Source organism: Phocoena sinus, chromosome 2 (assembly GCF_008692025.1).
Source record: "Phocoena sinus isolate mPhoSin1 chromosome 2, mPhoSin1.pri, whole genome shotgun sequence".
NCBI lineage: Eukaryota > Metazoa > Chordata > Mammalia > Artiodactyla > Phocoenidae > Phocoena > Phocoena sinus.
The window spans coordinates 106,991,611-107,007,483 of NC_045764.1; positions in this window are offsets into that span (position 1 = coordinate 106,991,611).

The window sequence follows — 15,873 nt, forward strand, 5'->3', positions numbered from 1 at the left end:
TCTGTTCAACTTGAAACGTATGAATTACATTATAAATTACACTAATTTTTATATGTAATTCAAGTAATACCCAGGATCCTGTGGGGCTAGTGTCTATTATAAACTTTATACTATATAGAAGAACATTAAAAGAAATACAGCCTTGCCATGCAAGATTATATAAATAAGCCTCAATTTTCTGTTTACTTGCATTTCTCAAAGAACATCAAGGGATATCTAAATCATAGTATGAAACTTTCCAACCTTCTTTTTTTCTTCACCTGTTACTCTCCGTACTGTCAAAATCTCTTTCCAAACTATAAGATTACAAGATCCAGATTTTTCTTTTTCTCATTCATTTAACCTCTATAGTTATACACTCCTATAAATAAAACTTGTTTGTTTATAATAAAACATTCAACCCTGATTTTCTAGTTCTGTTTCTTCACCCTAATTTTCGAAGTATCCATCACAAAATTTCAGAACTCAAGCTGACTATTACCTTATAAGGTGGAGGAGCTGGAAAGGTTATGTACAAAGACAGAAATCTCCTTGGAGGTAGATAAATCCCAGGATTAAATGGCAGAAAGTGATATAATAATAAATATCATTATCACTTACATTTATATATTTTATTGCTCTTACATATTTATCAGTCTGTATGAATATATTATTTAACTTGTTCTTTTGAGAAAAAATATTTTCTGGTTTTTGGCTGAGAAAAAGAATCAGGTTTCTGAAACTACATATTTGAAGTAATGTCAAACTGTAGGAACCTATTATGGTTACCATTTGACTTGCCCAAGTTGATAATAAACTTATATGAACATCTTTTTATCAAACAGCAAAACAAACCTGTTTACAGTATATGAGTTGTTGAACATTCTCTTCTTTTAAATTTTCTACCATAAAATCATTTTTAGCTGAAAAATTGATTTTTTACGAATCTATATGAATATGCATTATCACAGGTTGGATTATTCAATTTGCCAAAAAGAGAACAAAATACACACATAGTTTATGCAATTTAACAAATAATTCCAGTTAGAAATAACTCCTCCTTTAATTGAAATGTTAAAAATTTGTGTTTGCCTTTCTTATGCTGTATTGAGAGTGTTTTCCTGTGTGTGAGTGTGTGTATGTGTGTGTGTGTGTGTGTGGTATTTTTCCACACATATTATCAGAAAACACATGAAGGACAAAACTAGGTTTAACTCATTTGGCATTCTCCCTTAAGTACGGCTAAATTGCTTTATACATTTGCTATTAGTTATTGGCACTGTCTGAAGAAATATGGACTTTGTAAAGGTTTCACAACAGTCATATGTACCAAATAATTGATGTGGGTATGGGAAAGACATGAAGAAAACAAAATGGGGAAAAAATGTGGACCCATGAGGAACTTTAAAAGCTGCCTAGTAGTGTCTTCTGTTAGCCCTATTGGCATATAGTCATTTATTTAATTAATTGACTAATTACAGAACAAAATGTATTTTCTAAAATTTTATATGTAATTTTATACCTAATTACAGGAATAACTGAAATAGATCATGTCCTTTATTTTATTTTCCTCACCACTTTGAGTATATATTTAGTGTGATTAGAGGAAATTATTTTATGTCTTCATTTAATAAATTTGGAGGGAGAGTAATCAGTAAACTAAATTTAAAAAGACATTCTACATATTTTGCTGAAATAATGAATAATTCTACAGAAATATAATTATTATATTCAACATTCAATCTGACCATTAATGGATTCGAGAAATGGGTACTAAGAGTTCTTAGAATATATTTTTTAAATGGTATCAGAAGAAAGCACAATGAGAAACACAACCATGTGAGATAAGGAAGTCTATCTAGATAATTCAATATATTAACATGTTTTTCCTCTAATTTACAACAAGCAAAGCAAATTCATGATGACTGTAGAATCTGTACTTTGTATCATAAAAACAATAGATACATTTTTGATGGGAGTAGATTTCCTACATTTAATACACATCCTGTTTTTTCTGTTATCTAGAAACACCAGGTCCTTGTCTAAAGAATCACATCTCAGCACAAGCAACAGAGACATTGATCATGGCAGTGGTGGTAGTAGTTTTAGTGTAAGAGGAGACAGTATTTGTGGGATGTTACGGGTTTTCAAGAGGAGAGGAACATACATAGGGGAAGAGAAAATGTCTAAGTCCTCTCTGGCTTATTTTTGCTTCCATTTTCCTTCTAATCCAATCTTTCCTAATCACATTCCAGAAAGACTAAGGAGTCTGAATTGTTGATGCTTGCAGATTGGAGCAACAGATTCCCATTCCAGCAAAATATTCAGTGTCCTGGGATAAGTGTAATAGAACTTAGTGGGAATCTTGAGATATCTTCTAGCATGGCTCATTCAAACAGGCAATCACATGATTTTAGGTTCATCTTTGTAGCTTCTAACACATGCCTCATTATTATTAAGGAGAAAAACATTTTTAAGGATGTATCTAGTTTAGCAGTTGTCAAAATTGATTACAAAATAACATGAGCAAGTTATCTTTTTTGCCAGTTATTTGGAGACACCTCATATCATTTTTCCCCTATATCCTTGTATTTCTCAAAGTTTGAATGGAAAAATATCTTGGACATATTGAGAAGAATATAAATTCAGTGTGTATGGTACTCAGATCCATTATATCATGCATTTTAACATATCTACTATATAGTCTTCACTGAATCTGGGCAGGGGAGGGCCGAGAGGCATAGATATAGAAACAATATAGTCATGTCTTAGGTCTTAAGTGTTGAGTGCTTTGGGAAGCAAAGACTGATAGACCTGAAGTAACAGAAAGGAAATAAATTGTATAGTATCTATATATATGCCATAATTATTCAAAAGAGAGGAAGATAAATTGTTGGGACTATTATTAAGTAATTATTTATTGAAAAAAAATGGACTATGGTTTACATGCTGAAGGGTTGGTGAGAAAAATAAACATAGGAGAGCAACACAGGGGAAGAGAAAAACTGGAGTGAAGCCACAAATCAGGGACAATCTTTTAGGAAGATAAAGGACAAAAATGGGAGCAGAAGGGAGGAAATGTTTTTGAAAGCTTTGTAATTTAGCTTTTAGTACAACACATAACTCATAGCTAAATTATTTTTAATAAAGTTCCCTAATGTCCTAATTTTGGTATATTAAGATAGTATTTCATCCTGTGTTTGCAAATACTCCAATTTTTTAGAAACTATTTTCTCTCTTTTTATTTGTCTCTCTTCTTTACCTTTTGGGCATTAGCATCTCGCATTTCCTTCACATTAACACATACCTGGCTTCCTGCCATTTACTTATTATCACCTCCACTGGAGAAAACCAAAGAATAAATAAATAATTAAGAAGAAAAAATACACACACTAGTCACTTATTCTAATTCTTAACCATTTTGCTAATACTTTGGATAAGAGAAGAGGTTTAAAAGTATAGGCTCTGATAAAGCTTCATAGTTTTCTGTGAAGTTTACTACCCAGATGGGATGTATTAGCAAATATCTTTTAGAAAGGAGACTGCAATTTAAAGGAAGTCTGTCTTTGAGTTTACTGTCAGCAAATAAAGGCGTATTCGCTAATCATATTTTTTGCTACTGACACTATTAAAAAACACAAGGAAATGAAGATCTTGAGGACATGTGGTCATACTTATATCTAGGATATAACTTTTAAAAATATCCTATGAAAAAAATTTTGATATTCCTAACAATTTATTTCAATGATTTGAATTTTCATTTTTTCTTGGGTGATATATATTTCAAACATAATATTTACTACCTATTATCTACCTAAAATCAGGAATAAAAAAATATGGTTAACTCACTAAATATTTTGGACGGAATGTAATAAATTTTCTGTGAAAATAATGGGTAGATGGGGGAAAGAGTTGAGGGAGAATATGAACTACTCTTAACTACCTAATATTAAAGATTATTATTGGTCTAGAAAGAGGAAAAGCATCCTGCCTACATTTAAAGGCAGAATCTGTTAGAGATCCTCAAACTTTTGTTTTCCATGAATGAGAAAGACTGAAATTTGTTTTCAAGAAAGACCATAAAAGTAACACTAAAAATGATAACTATGATTCTGTGTTCTTAGGTATTACTTATTTTACAAGAGCTTATAATCCTTTTGCATAAAAATATTTAAAAAATGAAACAAAACTGGTATTCAGCATTTTCATGATATTTACTTATCTGATAATGATGGGATATTTACAGCTTTGTTATTTAAATGTCATAATCATTACTAACAGAAATCTTTAAAGTAACCTAATTTAGAAATAAAAACATTATATTTTCTTTATTTTATCATTTTGCCATAGGCCCATTCACAACAGTAACCGTAATCATTCATAAAATGAATTCAAAAATTCATAAAATGAATGGGTATACCCATTCATTTTATCCTCAAGCAAAATAAAACAGAACACTATAACACAGGTACTATTTAATTATCACATCTAATAGAGGGTAAATGTAAGGCTTAGAGAGATTTAGTAACTTGCCCCAAATCCACAGATATGTGGATTTAAACACAGTAGATGTTAAGTATTGGCCTCCATCCTTACTATTTTATAGATGTAAGGTGTTGTACAAAACTCTAAATTACCAGAGTGGAATCTGTGAAACTAGTGAAGGCAAAGATAGTACACACACTAACTTTGATAATTCTTTGTGAAAAGTACCAATAGTCAGGTCAGTTTTGAAAGAAAATATGATGACACTTTTCATCTTGAATCTCTAAGAGGGATGCCTAACGAATGTTAGGCCTATCCTATTTCTCTGTTTCTTCAGGTTAGTAAATACATTTTTTTCAGTAATTTATGTTTTCCTCAAATTTATATCACTATTTTAAATAGATATACTTTGAGTATCTTGTTATCAAACAACGTTTGGGCTGAACACAGATACTTATTATTTTTATATTTGTAATTTGCCGTAGGTGCATTTCAAGTCTATATATTATACATTCTATTTATATTATAACAATAAATATATGTTTAGATATTTGCACATATATTCATATGTGACATAGTTTCTAGTGAGCATCTGGTAAATTAAACATTGTGATAAATTGCTGTACACATATTAGTTAATACTACTTTTAACAATGATATTTAATGATAATATTTAACATTTGAGTTTTTACTACTGATCAGGCTATCTAGAGAAATAAATAAATAAATAAATATATATATATATAAAGAATCCTCCTAATTTAAAAGCAACTTTATATTCAGGTATTGCTATTTTGATTTTTTTATTAGGGTCCAAAATTTTCAGACCATGAAGTGTGATTTCAGTCATAGATTATTGGACATCATGAAATTCTCTGAATATGTGACAGAAGGAGAATGACTTCTCTAGTCCAAAAAGTCACCATTGTTTTTTTAAATTTTGTAGTGAATGCTTGTCTATTTGGCTCTGTAAGAGCACCATCTGGTGGCATCCAAGACTTCCAAAACAATCTGTAGACATCATCGTCGCCAATGATTTGATGGGGTATAGCGGTAAACTTGTTAGAATGAGGTTTATATCTTTTAGATTTGTTTTGTTTGTTCTAAGTTCAACAAGGCAGTTATTTATTATTTTGAGTGAATAATCCATACATGAAATCAAATTCTGTGAACGAAGTACATAAAAGTCTATCTTTCCACAAAAGAAAAAATATACCTTTTCTTGATTGCTGAATGTTAGGCAGAAGTTTACAATGACTGGGGCTTAACCACAGGGGAATCAACTTGCTTCAAATTGAAAGATATATATCCCTGTTAAGGTTATATTTGGGAGCAGAGAAACTTAAAAAAATGAACAAGATTCACTGTCAAACCTTCTATTTATTTCTAATTCTTTGTAGTTGCAAAATATGTAAAAATTTGCAAGCACTTTTTACTGAAAATACTACTAAATGTTGGGATTACATTAACTGTACTTTTGAAACATCTGTTACATTCACAATCTTGCCAGGACCATGCCCATAAAAGTACATTTTATGCAAGAAAATGTTTAGACTGGTGAATGGTTGACTAGCTTGTAACAAGATATAGTTCCAATAGAAATAATATCAAATTTAACAAAAAATACCATCCAATATTCTACTTACTATATTTCTTATAAAAATATAAATTTCTAGGGAAACAAATATAGTTTGTAATACCTATAGAAAAATAATTAGTAATGCAAACATTGTATAAGTGGACACTTATTATCTATAAATTAGGAATATAAGAAACCAATTTTAGTAAGTCTAAACTTTTTTTCCTATATGAAAATAAAGTAAGGATCAATATTTCTTCTCTTTTGGTTAATTAAGGATGTTCTTGTTCTCCTGAATCAAGTGGAGAATTAAAATTCATGTATATAAATACATTTTGTAAATTTTCAGATCAGCAAATCTCTTCCCAGCACATCTTTTAAATTCAAAAGATTGTAAATTACTTGAATATTAATTTTGACTCTTTTATTAGTGAATTAAAAATAATTACAAAAAGGCCAATGGTAAAGAATTTAAGTTCTGGAATCAGGCTGTCTGGGTTTGAACCTCTTGCTCCATTCTAGCATGTGCTCTTGGACAAATACATGAAATCTTGTCATAACCGTACTTGAGCTATGGCTCTAGGCCATAGCTTCCTTACTTATCAAATGGAGATAGGAGCTCCAACCTCATAGGGTTGCAATAAACATTAAATTATTTAACACAAATAAAGGACCTGGAGTAGTGCCTACTTTCATCAAGCATGAAATAAATATTAGCTAGTATCTATTGAAATGTTTTCATAAGAGGTATTCATTTGACTCCACTCTGTAATTTTCTATGGAAGTACACTTAACTAATATTCCATTTGCCTCTTGATGCGATGTAAGAGTCACTGTATGTAATATAAAGTATATTTCTATGGCAGAATTTCCTAGCCAGTGCTGAGAATGAGTGCCATGGCCCTTGGTGACCAGAGTTCCTGGATTTGCCTCTGTTGTCTGTGAGCACTCCTCTCTGTCACAACAGTATGTTGAATAAGTGTTTCTATGTCTTAACTGTGTATTAACATGTAAAGTTTTGGGAAACTGTGCTCTAAATTGATGGTATGAAGCAATTTATATCGCTAAAATTACCGTATTTAAGAAGACCAATCATATGTGTTTCAGTAATCCATCATGCTGTTAGAAAGACTTAGGACTTATAATACATGAAAACAATATCCAAGCAAATTCTAAATTAGAGATTTTAAATGAACAGTTCCTATACACAACTGTATGAAATTCTAGTGAATATCTCTGATTGCCTCACTGAAGGATCAAAACCCATTGTCAATTTTCTTTACTAATAGTTGGTCTTTCCATAATAACACCAGGTTGAATTCTGTATTTTCTCATAACAAATATGTTGTTTCTCATAAGTGTCAACATCTTTCATTCAGCTGCTTATAAAAATGTGTCTGTTTCATTCTATGAATTTTTAAAGCAACTTTCACGGTGTTTGACTCACTATCGATTATTTTTCAGATATCATCTCACCTAAATCCACTTAAGGATTTCATTTTGGGTATGGTCTAGCAAACCAAAATAAGCAAATTAAATTTCCATCCATGAAACCAATTCAGAACAATAAAAATTGAAATGATAAACTGAATATGTTCAAAGAACTGTTTTGATATAAATGTATAGTCTAAGCCAGAGAACAATCATTTTATTTTGAAAATAGTGAGTCAATGGGAAAAGCATCTTTGGGCCAAGTGATTGCATTACTGAGATTTAGATACAACAAATAATTTAGCTGGTTTTCATATCCTTCCATCTGATTTTTGCATATATGTATTCATTACCTAAGGATAATATTGTTTAAATAGGAATAAAATTTTATGGAGCAAGAGATTACAGAAATGAATTGTGTACACATAAAGCACAAATAAATTAAGGTTATCTAAAAGTATAATGAACTGTTGATTAATAATACATTAGCAGTTAACACAAAAATCAAATTAGTCATGTAAAGAAGTTTGCATATATATGTTTCCCTTGCAATTGATGGGGCTGTAATAGTTTTTAAAGCAAGTACGCCTGTATGATGAATTCATTTGGTATTCAGTGTAATAGCACAGATAATAATGAAGTCATTTGGCTTCCATTATATAAACATTAGATAATGGATACCTATATTAAAATGCAACTCTTATGTTTGTGCTTATTTTTATCTTCATTTGTACATAGTACTAAATCTTTAAAGTTGAGCTTTTATGCAAATTGTTGACATTTATAACTCTGGATCTTGAGTGACTTTTATGGACAAAACATTCCATTAATTGTTTTATATTCAAGATAAACTACAGTTGGATTGTTAAAATGGGTGCACTTATGGTTATTAACCAGTTGTCTACTCTCATTCTCCCCGTCCATTTTTTGTTGGTTTTTTTAAGGGAAGCAAGCATCCACAAGAACATCTTGAAAAAATATCCCATTATAACAATATCTCTGAAATGTTTGATTTACTTTTTTTATTTCTTGGGTTTTTGTTTCTTTTGTCCTTACCTTTTTTCATTCAAATGCCATAAAACAGAAATAAAATGCAAATTCTATTTTTAAATTACAACAGAAATTTTCCCTTCCAGAAGCTGTTACAGCTATAGGATAATGGTTAAGAAAATGACAAGTATTTTTAGCTTTTTTTCCTATTGGATGACATTAGTTATTTCTGCTATGTGAGGTGACATAAACTCTCTTTTTTGGGAGAGGGAGGGTTTATACACTTGTTATTCTTCCCCATATTTGTGTTTCTAAGAAATTGCCCATTTCAGAGTTTGGAAATGCCAAATAGATGCTGATTTTCTAATTTCAAAAAACAAGCAGATACACCAAGCATATTAAAATTTTTCTTGTATATTTTGTATATGTTCAATATTTTTTGTAAACCTTCATTGTCGTGTACTTATATTGACAACATAGAGTTAAACAGAGAATATATAGGTAATTATAACAGCGTACCAATAATTGTAATGTTGGAATTTAACTTGTGTTGCATGAGCATGGAAAACTTCTATTACTCTTCATTTTTCATGGCCTGTTACAGAGAATTCCAAGATAAGTCTTACTTAAATTATGAAGAGGATAGGAGGTTTAGATTGAACTTTACTTTTAAAAAAGCTTTCTCTGTATAATGAGAAAATCCCAAGTATGAAACAGCCTTCAAAGTTGAAAGAATGAGAGAAGAAAAGAGTTCGGTAGAAAAAAAGACTTACAGGACTGACGTGTAAGTTTTCCTGTATCTGATCACTCTCTTCTCTGTTCTCCAAAATCATTGACTATAAACCTATTCTTTTTTTAGTTCTCAGATTTGAAGGCCCCCCTCTGGCCCTTCCTGTGTTGGGTGCTCCTCAGCCAAATTCTCTATTCTGCTTCTGCATATAGCTTAATATGATATGTTGTTTTGTTTTAGGTGTATTAAAAAAAATCTATGTATACAGATATATATTGGAAATGAAGAGTGTTTTAATGGCTGTTTCAGATAATGGTGGATATTGTTTGATTTTGTAGTAAAATTTAAAAATGGTAGTTTCTTAAAGATCATCTGCAATATGAAATCTAAAACCATATCAATGAAGTTCTCATAGGCTGCTCTATGAAACTTCATTAGCCTATGTTTACATTTTTAATGGATCTTTTTATTTCTGCATGATTTTGTCATATTGTGCTTAGGTCATTTAGAAAATACAGTTGACCCTTTGAACAACACAGGTTTGAACTGCAAAGGTCAACTTATATGGGAATTTTTTTTCAATAGTAAATAACTATAATACTATATGATTCATGGTTGGTTCGAAATCCTTGGATGTAGAATCGTGAATAAAGAAGAACAGTGATTAGGAGGGCCAACTATAAGTTATAAGTGGATTTTTGACTGGGTGGAGGGCCAGTATCCCTGACCCTCACTTTGTTCAAGGTCAGTTATATAGGTTTGCTGAATTATATAGATGTTCAAAATGATGAGCATTTATATTTCATTATCAAATATCAAAATTCATGTTTGTTAATATCACTAACAGTCTCATCAAAAGCTTTTAAGTATTGGGAAATCTCAAGCTCAAAGTGGCAGATACAAGTTTTCCAAACTTCCAATTTTCATTTGAAAGTTTGAATATTATTGTTGTAATAAATATCATCAATTATTTTTCTTGAAGTGATAGCCCTTACTTATTTTACTTGTTACAAAATATCTACCAGATAACCAAGTATGAATAACTCTAGTTTATCTGTCAGTTGGTATTTCATATGAAAATATTTTTCTATGAAAAAAAGGGCACACAAGCACTTTTCTTAACAATCACTATCATATTTAAGCAGGTAGCTGATGTGCTTTATATGTACTTCCCATTTTATAACATAGATTTTAAAAAGACATGTACTTATATGGTCCAGATTTAATAAAATTAATTTTTACTGCTTCATCAAGGACATTCTTAAGTGAAACTGGCTTTTTTTTTTTCTGACTACAAATATGTGCAGTGTACAATCAAAATTATCAAAGTTAGCATCTCCAGTAACAGGTAAAATTAACATCATATTAGCTTCATGATGTGATGCATTGCAATAGACACAGTATCACTTTTATGACATTCTCGCCAAAAATTCACAACCTAAATTGAATCATGGGTATACTTAAGGCAAGCCCAAATTAAAGATCACTCTGGCCTGTTCTCTTTGAAAATCAAAGTAAAGAGCAAAGAAAGAATGAGGATCTGATTAAATAAAAAGGAGACTGAGCAACATGATAGCTAAATGCAAATGTTATTCTGGATTGGAATCTGGACCAGGAAAATTTTTCTTGTCATTTGTAGTAGATTACAAGAACAGAAATACAAAAAGAATTCTGTTGTAAATTTGTGATATCTCTACATACTCTAACCAAGTATTTTATTATAGTCTATTTTATTTTAATTTTTCTCTGTTTTAGTTTCCTCTGTTTCTCTTTCCCCTTTTCTTCTTCCTCTCCTTTATTTTATTTTATTTTTTAAATTTTTTCTATTAAAACAGTTGATTTACAGTGTGTTAGTTTCAGGTGTACAGTAAAGTGATTCAGTAATACATATATATATAAATATATATATATTCTTTTTTACTATCTCTTCCATTATAGGTTGTTATAAGATATTGAGTATAGTTCCCTGTGCTATACAGTAAGTCCTTGTTGGTTATCTATTTTATATATAGTAGTATGTATATTTTAATTTCAAACTCCTAGTTTATCACTCCCTCCCTCCCCTTTGGTAACCATAAGTTTGTTTTCTTTGTCTGTGAGTCTGTTTCTGTTTTGTAAATAAGTTCATTTGTATCATTTTTTAAGATTCCACATAGAAGTGATGTCATATGATATTTGTCTTTGTCTGGCTTGCTTCATTTAGTATGATAATTTCTAGGTACATCTATGTTGCTGCAAATGGCATTATTTCATTCTTTTTTATGGCTGAATAATACTCCATTATATATATAATATTTCATTTTATATATATATATATATATATATATATATATATATACCACATCTTCTTTATCCATTCATCTGTTGATGTACAATTAGGTTGCTTCCATGTCTTAGCTATTGTAAATAGTGCTGCTATGAACATTGGGGTGCATGCATCTTTTTGAATTATGTTTTTTCTCTGGTTATATGTCCAGGAATGGGATTGTGGATCACATGGTAGCTCTATTTTTTAGTTTTATAAGGAACTTCCCATACTACATACTATTCTCCCTAGTGGCTGTACTAATTGACATTCCCACCAACAGTGTTCCTTTTTCTCCACACCCTCTCCAGCATTTGTTATTTGTAGACTTTTTAATGTTGGCCATTCTGACCAGTGTGAGGTGATACCTCATTGTAGTTTTGATTTGCATTTCTCTAATAATTAGCAATGTTGAACATCTTTTCTTTCTTCTTGTGCCTTTTGGACATCTGTGTGTCTTCTTTGGATAAATATCCGTTTAGATCTTCTGCCCATTTTTTTATTGGGTTGTTTGTTTTTTTGATATTGAGCTGCATGAGCTGTTTGTATATTTTAGAGATTAATCCCTTGTCAGTCACATTGTTTGCAAATATTTTCTCCCATTCTATAGGTGGTCTTTTTGGTTTGTTTATGGTTTCCTTTGTCATGCAAACGCTTTTAAGTTTAATTAGGTCCCATTTGTTTATTTTTGTTTTTATTTTCATTACTCTAGGAGGTGAATCCAAAAACATATTGATGCAATTTATGTAAAAGAGTGTTCTGCCTGTGTTTTCCTTTAGGAGTTTTATAGTATCCAGTCTTACATTTAGGTCTTTAATACATTTTGAGTTTACTTTTGTGTATGGTGTTAGAGAATGTCCTATTTCATTCTTTTAGATGTAGCTATTCAGTTTTCCCAGCACCACTCAGTTGAAGAGACTATCTTTTCTCCATTGTATATTCTTGCCTCCTTTGTTGTAGATTAATTGACCATATGTGTGGGTTTATTTCTGGACTTTCTATACTGTTCCATTGATCTGTATCTCTGTTTTTGTGCCAGTACTACACTGTTTTGATTACTGTACCTTTAATACTATCATATCAAAAGCATAGCAGATTATAATAAATTATAAAATGCAAGAGTAAGACAAAACCCAAACATCTCCAAAAAATGGCTAGCATCTTAAAGCATTAAACTGACTAGTAATATGTGATTGAAATTTTTATTAATTTCTTATTCTTAAATATTTCTTGAAAAACATATGTAAAAGACAGACCCAAGAGGTCATATGGTGAGGGCCGACTGTATGAGTATCTCTCTAGTGTTACACTGGAAAGAAGAGCAATCATGAGAGTCACAACATGGAAGTTCTCTAAAAAAACTGTCTGGGCTGTTTATAGAGATATCCACTTTCTGGTCTCCATTCCCTATCACTCTCCCCTCAGATAGTTTTTTGAACACTTCTATAAGTTTCATTACTGGAACAAGATATAACACTGTTTTTCACTATGATACTTACTATCTATGCTAATATTGACACCATACTCTGTATAGTCAGCATTTCTTTTTTGATTTTTCCCCAAGGCTCTGGGTTTCATAATGTGCAGCTAAATTGATCTAGAAAGCCCGAAAGTAGTTTTTAGACATATCATTTACCCTTAGGAGCAAATACTACCAATAACAGCAGCAACAACAAAAAATGGTTTCTCTAGAAGCTTCTCTAGTTCTCTCCTACCATAATGGAAAATGCAAAGATGTCAGGCCTCTTATATTCTCTAATTTAGATGGTTGTCTTTTGTGTCTATACGGTAAATTTAGTCTTTCATTTTTCAATTTGTTGGGTTCATATATAATTTTCATCCTCCTATACAAGGACTCTAATCCACCTGCTATGTGATGGACAGATATCAACCACAGTCATTTCTCAGTACCTTCCAATGTGTGTTCCGTGCGTTCTCATGACTGTAGTCTTGCCTTTCCCTCCATCTTCTTGTAGCTCTTGCTCTGGCTCCCTTTTGCTGGTTCTTGTTGTCCTAGGGAACTACTAAAGAAGTATCAATCTCCATTTCTCCTAAGAATTTTCTTTGTGAGATTCCCAGTGCATATACCAGGGCTTCAGACATTTCCAGAGTGGTCTTGGATTCGTTACGTAAGTTTGGAAAATGCTCACTCCGTGGGTCCAAGCCACAGGTGATCAGCTGAGCCCTGAAGGAGTATTGCTTTCTTCCTGAACCTCCACATATCTAGCAAGGAAAATTTTAGGTATTTGAAACAATAATCCAATATTCAACAAAAATATTTGTTCCTTTGGAACAGTAAAAAATTCAGCTGAGTCTCATTCTTCCCTTCAACACTCCCATTCCAAAACTAACAAAAAACCAAAAAAAAATCTCTTGACCAAAATAGTAGTTAGCTTTAAGACACAATTTAATCTCTTTTACACTTGGCAATTTTTATTTACAAAACATAATATCTAACATCAACATTAGAGTTAAAGTTGATTTTATAGCTTTCAACTCGTATAACTAAATGTACCCCTGGTAAATTTTTTTAAACATAAATCTCTTTGTCCCAAAGATGAAGTTTAGTCACCACCTCTAGAAACACGAAACTGCTTATAATTATGTTTTCATCCTATTTTATTTTTAATAATTTTAAAAATGGTAAGGTTCAGGCTCAGCTAGGACATGGATTTGGGCAGCTGACCCACATTGCTTTTGGTCATTATGATTCTCCTAGGTCACAGAATAGAAGATTTAATCCTGACTTCGTATGTACAAATGGTCTAGATTTCTGATGTGACATCCAATGAGTAATATGTTCCAAGATATTATCTCTTCCCTTATTTCCCCATAACTAATTCATGGTTCCTCCACTAGCAGAGATGTGTATGAATCTTGTAATGGTCTTCTATAAAGTGTCTTAGGCCTATTTGATTTGCAGTAATGACAGTTATTTATATCCATTGTTTCTGCGACTATGGTTTGAAGTGCCTCTTAAGCCATTGTGTAGGTGTGTAGATGACACAATTTTCCAGGCATTTGATTCAAAGCATGAAGTCTCAAATTTTAAAGTATTTCTAATTTCTGCCACTTGTGGTGCAGTTTTCCAGTGATGATCAAGGCAATAGAAGACAGTGCTTAGTGGGACTGAAAGCTACTAGTCACAAGAGAAGGCAGGTCTGTGTGATTAGCATGTTGAAATAGAAAATGAGGGATGAGGAGATGTTGTGATGTGTTATTCAAAACATTTATTGGTCTGTTGATCACTACATGCCCCAAGTTGGGTAATCATATGATTTTCTTATGATATTAAACACAAGAAAGATGTAAATAGAAAATAAGATAAAAATAAAGATAGGGTATGTTGAATATGCTATGAAGAGAACTCACCAGTTTACTCGTTTAAGAAGAAAAGGGAAAAATCAATACATAAAGTAGAAGAATACATCAAACTTTTCAAGGAATATCTTTACACAGAGAAATGAAACCCAACCAAACTCAGCTGCTACAGTAATGCAGATTGGAGGCCAGGTTGCTTAAGAGCATAGAATCAGACTAATCTGGCCTGATATCTGGCTCTGTTGGTTACAAAGTATAATTTCTAGAAACACCTTCAACCTCTCTGATCCTCATGGTTCTTAGAATCTCCTTCATAGGGATGCCGGGAGGAATGAAATGAGAATTACATTTAAAAGGTACCTAGCATAGAGTTGGTGGCAAGTAGCTGGTTATTATCATTAATAGTAGAAACAATATCACAAGGTCAGAAAAAAAGTCATAATGCCCTCTTCAACTCTAAATGCATTTTTTTTTTACAATGCTTTCCACTTGATAAGCCCAGTGCAAGATGGTCATATCCAGAGGCTCTTAAATTTTGATCACTGGTGATGAATTATATAGTGCAGGAGCTACTCGGAAGGCAGCTTTTGAAATGGAGACTAAACTTTCACTAGTGGTTGGAAGTGGATAAATTAATTTATCTTTTCATCTCAGGTGAGCCCTTGGAGGAAATCATTATCATAAAACATTGTAAATCTATAGACTTGGCAGCTTTTGCCCTGCAGAGAGTCTCGGGACTTGAGTAAATATGGAGATTTAGAGATTTACTATCTTTTCCTTTGAAGAGGTGATTTCCCTTGGTAGGGAAAGATGGACATGGCAATAGGAAAAAAAAGATTCTTGTTTTAACTTTGAACTTGAACCAGCTTTGAAATACATATATCTCTTTACCAGGATAGCTTTCATAGCTGCAAAGCCATTTTTATTAAATTACAATATTAAACTTTAGAGCAAAGATGAGCTGGGGGAAAAGATCTTACTCAATATATGCACCTATCATGAATCAACATTAAAGGCTGCGAATCATTATCAACATTTCCTCTGAGGCCTGGA